At 33.5% G+C, this 8,246-nt stretch overlaps 1 pseudogene; it reads left to right on the forward strand.

Moving 5' to 3' along the window:
- LOC109326933 lies at nucleotides 3,548–6,505 on the forward strand (annotated as a pseudogene).

Here is an 8,246-nt window from a genome sequence, read left to right on the forward strand (position 1 = left end):
AAACTCTTCTGCTCCTCCCCGCATATCCAATGTGAGACTTCACACTTGAATAAACTCAAAAATCTCCCCCTCAAGTATGTGTATCACACACTTTCCGGCCCGCTCCCCCTTAAGTCCACCATGTCCCAGCCGAACCGTCGGCTCTGATACCACTTGTTGGACCAGACTGCGACCAGGGAGCCTCCAACCACCGGAGAGTTCCATTGTTACATGGTATGGGAAGAGTGAAGAGTCACAAGTGAGACACCACATCTTGTTTCTTCTCCATTGTTACATGGTATGACCAAGTGAGACACAATTATCCGAACTCCGTTAACAAATTCTCTTGTTTCTTTTCTTATATTTATTCTATGCACTTTATTTGATTGCTTGTGGTCAACGCTCCACAACGACCGCTTCCGCTGCACCAACACAATCCAAAAAGGAATGTATCTATGGGCATTCATTCTCTTAAAGCCTCTTGATCTCAATAAGGTAAGGATTTGAAATGGTTATCCATTTGCTTTCAAATCCTTCATTTATTTCTAGGCTGATTGGATGATAGAAATTTTCCTTACTTGCTCTTCCTCTACGCCAATTAGACTTGACTTACCATTGATATCTCTTTGCTTAATTATTATGATGTCTCCACGTGCCTCCTAGTACCTGATTCCTTGGCCACTAATGGATCATGTTACAAGGAAATACATAAAACAACACTCTCAACCCTCATATTACATGATTTAAATAAAATACTTAACCATAATTTAAAATACTCCTAAGACTAAAATAAATCTTAAGATTACCCATGAGAATAAAATCTCAATTTATTGAAAATAATAACTAAAAACTATCAAATTTTCTTCCAGAATGTAGACTCCTACTTATAAGATTGTCCTACACAAATCATAGGTTACCCCTTTGGTTTACATCATCCAACCTATCTATAGAATTATGATGGTCTACTTGCCTCTTCATCAACTACTCAAATGTCTACCAATGTTGGGTATCCTTTATCTTAATATATTTCTTATGATAAATTGTCACCTAAGTACAAGCATTTTAATCCAACCATCACCTATGCCATAGAACCTAAAACTTATGCAGATGTTATGAATCATGAATGTCTGAAATATGCTATTTATTGAATTTCTAGTATTGGACAAGAATAACACTTGGATGCACACTCATATTCCTCCTAAAAAGAAAGTCATAGGTAGTAAGTGGGTGTTTAGGATTACATCCATGGAAGATATAACAATATAAAGGTATAATAAAGCAAGACTAGTAACATGTATTGAATATCTTAAGATCTTAGATTAAGTGGATTTACTCACTAATTCAAACTATTGGATTTCGCTATAATTGATTGTTAAGATATGAATTAAGTTTTAAAACTCAATCTTAGAGTAAGTTGATTCTCTCCTTTAATAAAATATTAAAAGTGAAAGTGAGAATCATGAATGAATTTCCTTGAATTTAATTTATTGAATATTAAATGAAATTGTAAAACAAAGATCACTTTTTTAAATTTCTTCTAGGATGAATTAGATATTCATCCAAATGGATATATTCATGAGTATATTCATTATATGATTGATAGAACCAAATTCATTCATTATTAAAGTTATCCATTGAATTTTATCTTTTTAAATTCAGTAGCTCTAATGAAAGGATTTTGATGAATTTAATTTTCTTGGATTTAGATAGACCATAGATTGTAGATTGTGAATAATTTTGTCATTCACAATGTTAGAATAAAAAGCCTATGAAGGGTCTCAGCCAATGATGTTAAAATCGGACCGGACTGGACCGGCCGGTTTAACCGAAAAACTGGTGAACCAGACCTCTAACCGGTACGAAATGATTACTATATCAGAAAAGCAACAAAACCGGCAGAAATCGGGCCAAACCTAGGGATGACAATGGGCATGGGTGGCCACGGGTAGTAGCTACCCACTACCCTTTCAAAATAGGAGAGCATTACCCTTACCTGTCCATACCCGTATGGGTACCCGTGTGCGGGTATTTCTGGGTACTGTGGGTACAACGGGTACCCACGGGTTCTTGTATTATAAATGAATTTTTAATTTTTTATTTCTATTATGTTTCAAATGAGATGAATTTTAGCAAAAATGCTAAATTTATTGATGTTTTCTATTTGTGTGATTTTTTGTTCTCATTTCCTTAACAAAAACTATATTTTTTCTTTGTAAAACATGTGTGTTTCTACACATGTAATAATATTTGTAAATTGTTTCATCACCAAACTCAATAAAATATGTAAACAAAGTAAAAGGAAAAAATGTACACAGTATAATGAATGTTAGAATAATGTACTTTTTATTTTAATTAAATATAATATATTAATCATATAAATAACGGGTACCAGCGGACACAAGTACTATAATACACGTACTCACCCGTATGTACGACGGATATTTTTAAAAACCTGTTTATAAAACCTGCGGGTACCCATTTGTGACCCATAACTGTACGAGTTTTACCTGCGGATACATTTTTTTTTTTGTCATCCCTAGCCAAACCGATCGATTTTGGTCAAAATCGGCCAAACAGTTGGGTTCTTCTTTCTTCCTCGTGCCTTCTTCGTGTGATCCAGTCTTCTTCATCCAATGTTCTTCACGTCTTCTTCTTTCTCCACCCAATGTTCTTCATATCTTCTTCTCTCTTTGTTGGGTCTTTGTCATGCGTGGTTCTCTCTTTATTTGTTAAAATAGATTCTCAAATAAACATTCGTCTTAAAAAATGGAAATTATGACATATTGACCCAAAGTTAATATTTACATAAGATATTTTAGTTCTCTCTTATAGAGGTGGTTAGGTTTTTATGGTTCTCGTTAGAAAAGGGAAACCATCACACATGTTCCCAAAGTGGTATAAACAAACACATAGTGTTCAAAGTGGTATAAATTAGCTAGAAAAGGGAAACCATCACACATGTTCCCAAAGTGGTATAAACAAACACATAGTTTTCAAAGTGGTATAAATTAGCATATGTTTATGGGTACCGTCACTCCATATTTTATGGGCATGTGATCGGTCAGAAAAAATATATTTAAGTTAAAATTTAATTATTAAATATTTTTCTAATCAATTATAAGTTTATAGTACAGAGTGATATAAAATATAAGACAATAAATATACTCCGTATGTTTACTATTGTAATAATATAAACCATAATAGTACCTAAACTGGTATTATAGACTTGTAGTATTATAGTATGATATATACCTAATGGCTACTCCATTGATATATCATTAGTCTTAAAATTCCAACGTTATAATATGTTTTATATATTAAGTTGTAAACCAGTGTTTTGAGATTATTTACTAGAGACAAGTATTTGTGGTTTGATATTTATATTTCTAATTTATTTGTATGTGTTAAAGTTGTTTGTTTATAAGAATTCTTAATTAAATATGATTATGCAGTTTATTTGGTATACGATTTAATTATTGAACCATCGATTGAACTACTATATTATTGTGTCATTACCTTGACCAGTTTGATGAGCGATTCGGTATTAATAACACTAGTATCAGCTAAAGGAAAGGAAGATTCACGAATTGGATGAGATGACACGTGTGAGTGGTATATGATGAGAGCGTGTGAAGAGAAACAATAGCAAAAGGAGAAATGAGTGTCATTTTGTACAAAATTGATGCATTGGCCTATGGTTGCCGCTACTGTTATGCATTTTCATCATTCACTCGCACTCGCGCTTTGTCTCTAAGAACCTTCTTCAACTTACACCACCACCGTTCTGTTTCTTCTATATCACCATTTCGATACTCAATCATTCCCAACTTCTCTTTCTTCCCAAACCCTAATCTCCTCACGAGAAACACTCACTTCCTTAAAATTAAGGTAATTAAAATTGGAATAGAGTATTTTTGTTATGTTCTTTTTGGATCTTCCATTTCTTTAATTTGTCTATTCATATTTCTACTTACAAAGTGCACGGAAAATAGGATGGAATCCAAATTACACATTATTGATATTTACAAGGTAAAAATGTATATCAATATATTATGCGTAATAGTGTTGAATCTATGACTGTATAGGGTACACTGACTGTATAGTATCAGCGATCCGAAAAATAATCAATTATTAATTTTTAACTTACAAACATTTTTCAAACAATCACAAGCTGATAGTACAACTTATAGGAGTATGTGCTCCCGACTATATAATAATCATGGGCTCGAGTAAGGGAGGACTGGGTGTTTAAGGTTAAATGACGACATACTCATTAAATTCATACGCCTTTTTTAATGTACACAAATGTTGTTTCCCTTTTTGGTTTTGATGAGCTCTCCTCTCTGGTATTGTCTCCCTCTTATAATATTAGTCTAAATTATAAATTATAATTTTTTGTTTAAAATACAGGGAGTTTGTTCAGGGAGTAGCATGAGTAAGAACAAAGAAATGGTGGAGAGTTTGCGGCGATTCGGAGTGATTTCATCAAATAAGGTGGCTGAAGTAATGGAAACTGTTGATAGAGCTTTCTTTGTACCCAATGGAGCTGAACCTTATGTTGATAGCCCGATGGCGATAGGCTATAATGCAACGATATCTGCTCCGCATATGCATGCCACTTGCCTTCAGTTGCTGGAGGAGAATTTGCAGCCTGGGATGCATGCTCTGGATGTTGGCTCTGGTATAATCCATGAACCTGTGTAATTATTAATGTTCTAATTTGTTTTATTACAAATGTCAGTTGCTTGCTCGATAGAGAGGAAAGTTTTTTAAGTGAGGTATCATGTTATTATTGTGTGTATTTGATTTGTTGTTGATGAGGTATAAGTATCGCTAAATAAAATGGTGATGTTACTATCCCATGTTTGATGAAGCTGATTATCGGGATGGATGGTAAAGGACTTGTGCAAGTTGATCATAAATGTCATAAAAGGGGTTAGTCTAAATAATTGAATGTTGCCTGCATACTATATCGTTTGTCTAGTGGTGTAAGGCTCTACTGGATCCCCAGATTGACCAAAAGGTCAAAGGTTTGATTCTTGTGAGCAACACTTGTTGGGAGGGACAACCACGCACCCTGAAATGGATTAGTTCCTTACACATAGGATAGATAATACTTTTGGTTATACCAAAAAGATTGCATACAAGATACAATATGGATGAAGAGCAGCTTTTATCACAATTCCTTCACTGGAAGGGTTATAGGTGCAGCAAGATAATGCTAAAATGCTATGATTGTAACGCCTTGCCTATTTTTGGTGACAAAGCAATTATGTTTCTCCTATTGATTTGAATAGGCTCAATTCGAAGTGGAGATTTTGTAGGTTCAAGATGTGTGGAATGAATGGTGGTTTATTTGACAGCATTGTTTTTCTTTTTCTCATATTTCTTTTTAGTTGATATCCACACTATCTTACTGTTATCTGAAACCAATTTCTATGCCTCATTGTAGGAACGGGGTATCTTACTGCGTGCTTTGCCTTGATGGTTGGACCCCAAGGCCGTGCTATTGGTGTGGAGCATATTCCAGAATTGGTTTCCTTTTCATTAGAGAACATTAAGAAAAGTGCTGCAGCTCCACAATTCGAAGATGGTTCCCTTTCTGTTTTTGCCAGTGGTATGGTTCTGAAATTTCTGCAAATCTGAAGGATTGAAGCTTACCATTTTATCTCAAAATTGATTTAGTTTCTCCATGGCACTGGAATATAGTTCTTGTTTTCAGGTATAGGGGATGAAGACATTAATCCAAAGGGTCTAGTAATTTTAATTGTACCGAGTCCATTAAGTAAACAGATAAAATATAAATTGTTTATGATTTGTCTTGAGTGATTGAGTCCACTAAAACTGAAAGTAGAGTTGATCCCTTTAGAATCAAAGTTATGACTAGTTTATGGTGGGAAAAGGCTTTTGGTGGTTTTGTTTGCGGTAAAATTGCAGTTATTTGAATTTGTGTATCGATAAATTCAAATATCTGAAGTGATTGTTATGTTAACAGATGGAAGGCAAGGTTGGCCAGAGTTTGGTCCTTATGATGCCATTCATGTTGGAGCTGCAGCGCCAGAAATTCCTCAGCCACTCATTGACCAGCTGAAGCCTGGAGGTAGAATGGTGATACCTGTAGGAAACATATTTCAAGATTTACAGGTGGTAGATAAGAACTCTGATGGTTCTATTAGTGTCCGAACCGAGACATCTGTTCGCTATGTGCCCCTCACTAGTCGAGAAGCTCAACTGCGAGATCAATGAAGTGGGTCGAAAATCCTAAGTTTGGGAGGCTAATGTTTCAGATCTTTATGGTTTAGAACATGGATTTAGCCTCCTGCTGTTGGAATTTGTATAGTTAAAAGTTTCCTAAATTTTGTAAGGCTAATGATGCAGATATCAATAGTAGGAACTTGGATTTACGCATATGCTTTTATAATCTGTATAGCTAAATTTCATGTTCTAAGCACCAGAGAGCAGGTTCATGTTCTTATATGCAGTAATAGTAACTTTGATATTAAGGTTGAGGTTGTCATATTTTGAAGTTTGTTTGGTTAGGCTTGGAAAAACCATTCCTTAAGAAAAGTTTCTACCAAAATCTGAAATTTGCAACTTCAACATTTTTAAGAAAAAAATGAGGAAAGAATTCACATATTCTTTGACAAAATTACCCATGTACTTTTTACCAAAACTGTACAATTGTCCCTATTCTTTTGTATTTATTTATACAAACCTTATATTCTTACCACTTTTTTCTCTTACATCCTTATCTATACTTATTTTATTACATCCTTATTTATACTTTATTTATCTATTTTCCATTGCCATTAAGAAACAAGCCTTTCATATATTCATATTTGATTCTCACCGTGGAGAGGTAAATATTTCAAAAAACAAAGAAAATTATAATTTTTAATTACATATTTATCATTTTATTTATAACGAAATTATACTTTTGTTATTAAAAAACGAATGGAGAAATATGAAGTTGTCTCTAATTGAGTTCTCTCCTATAGTGAAGAGATGATCATTGTTCCTTTCTTTTCTACATGTGATATTAGGTTTAGTCTAATATAATTTTTTTGTACTACTAAGAGTATTCATTTACCTTTTGGGTAGGAAAAGAATCCTCTCCATTATTGGAGAGGCAAGTTCTTGGTTTTCCATTTGCAATTAAGGGTAAAAGTGTGATATCTTTATATTCGATGGATAAAAGTGTCCTATCATTTAAACTTTTTATGCTGCTTTTTAGGTACTTGCATCTCTATTAATGAAGAGGATCCTAGCCCTTTTGAAATTTGTGGCCATCTCTCCTAATAAATATTACTCTCAGGAATCGAACCCTTGAATAATGTCATTGCTATTCAGTGTGCCAGTGTTTTGATTTCCTAAAACTTTTACCCTCCATACAAACAATATATTTATAATATGATCTTAATTATTTTATGGATTGGATGGCCTTCACGTTGAACTTCTCCACTAGAATAAGTTGACTCCCTAATCTTTCAATCAATTATTTTCTGCATCAGTTTTTGTTTGCAACATTTTCTGAACATTTGTTGAGTCTGATCAATTTGCTTAGAATCTAAATGTCACAAGCTATGGTATGAGACAATTTTCACAACCAAATGTAATATACCTCATGCATAAATATACATGCTTAACATTATGATGCTTAAGCCATAGAGATAAAATCTCACAAACTTTAATCTTAACATAAACCTATAGCATTTATTGAAATATATATATTCACGGATTTAGCTTTGATGCATTATTATCAGAGTAAAAAAAATACTACAATCATTTGATCATATATTAACATATTAGACATGGGGTTTATTCAATAAGCTAGTAGCTTATAAGTACATTTTGATTAGTTATTTGAGATGACTTATGACTTATAAGCTATGAAATTATTTCATTCTACACCTTTTGGGCAGCTTATCAGCTCCATCGTTTTCCACTCCTAGTTAACTATCACAACCGCCATCTTAGAAGTAACAAGGACATACAACTTATAAGCTAGTCAGCTGATTTATTTAAAAGAAATTACTTGATTGTGTTGGCAAGGGGTTTATCAGTAAGTCCATATTTGATAAGCTAATTGAGATAATGACTTAGAAGGTAGAGACTTAATTCATTTTACAGTTACTAAATACCTTATCATCCCCATCATATTCCACTCATTGATTATAAGCTTGAAGCTACCTTATAAGTTCACAGTTGGCTTATAAGCTGGCTATGGTAAAGAGACTGCAATAATTGCAAGAGAACCGCTTACTTTT

Source organism: Lupinus angustifolius, chromosome LG14, assembly GCF_001865875.1.
Source record: "Lupinus angustifolius cultivar Tanjil chromosome LG14, LupAngTanjil_v1.0, whole genome shotgun sequence".
NCBI lineage: Eukaryota > Viridiplantae > Streptophyta > Magnoliopsida > Fabales > Fabaceae > Lupinus > Lupinus angustifolius.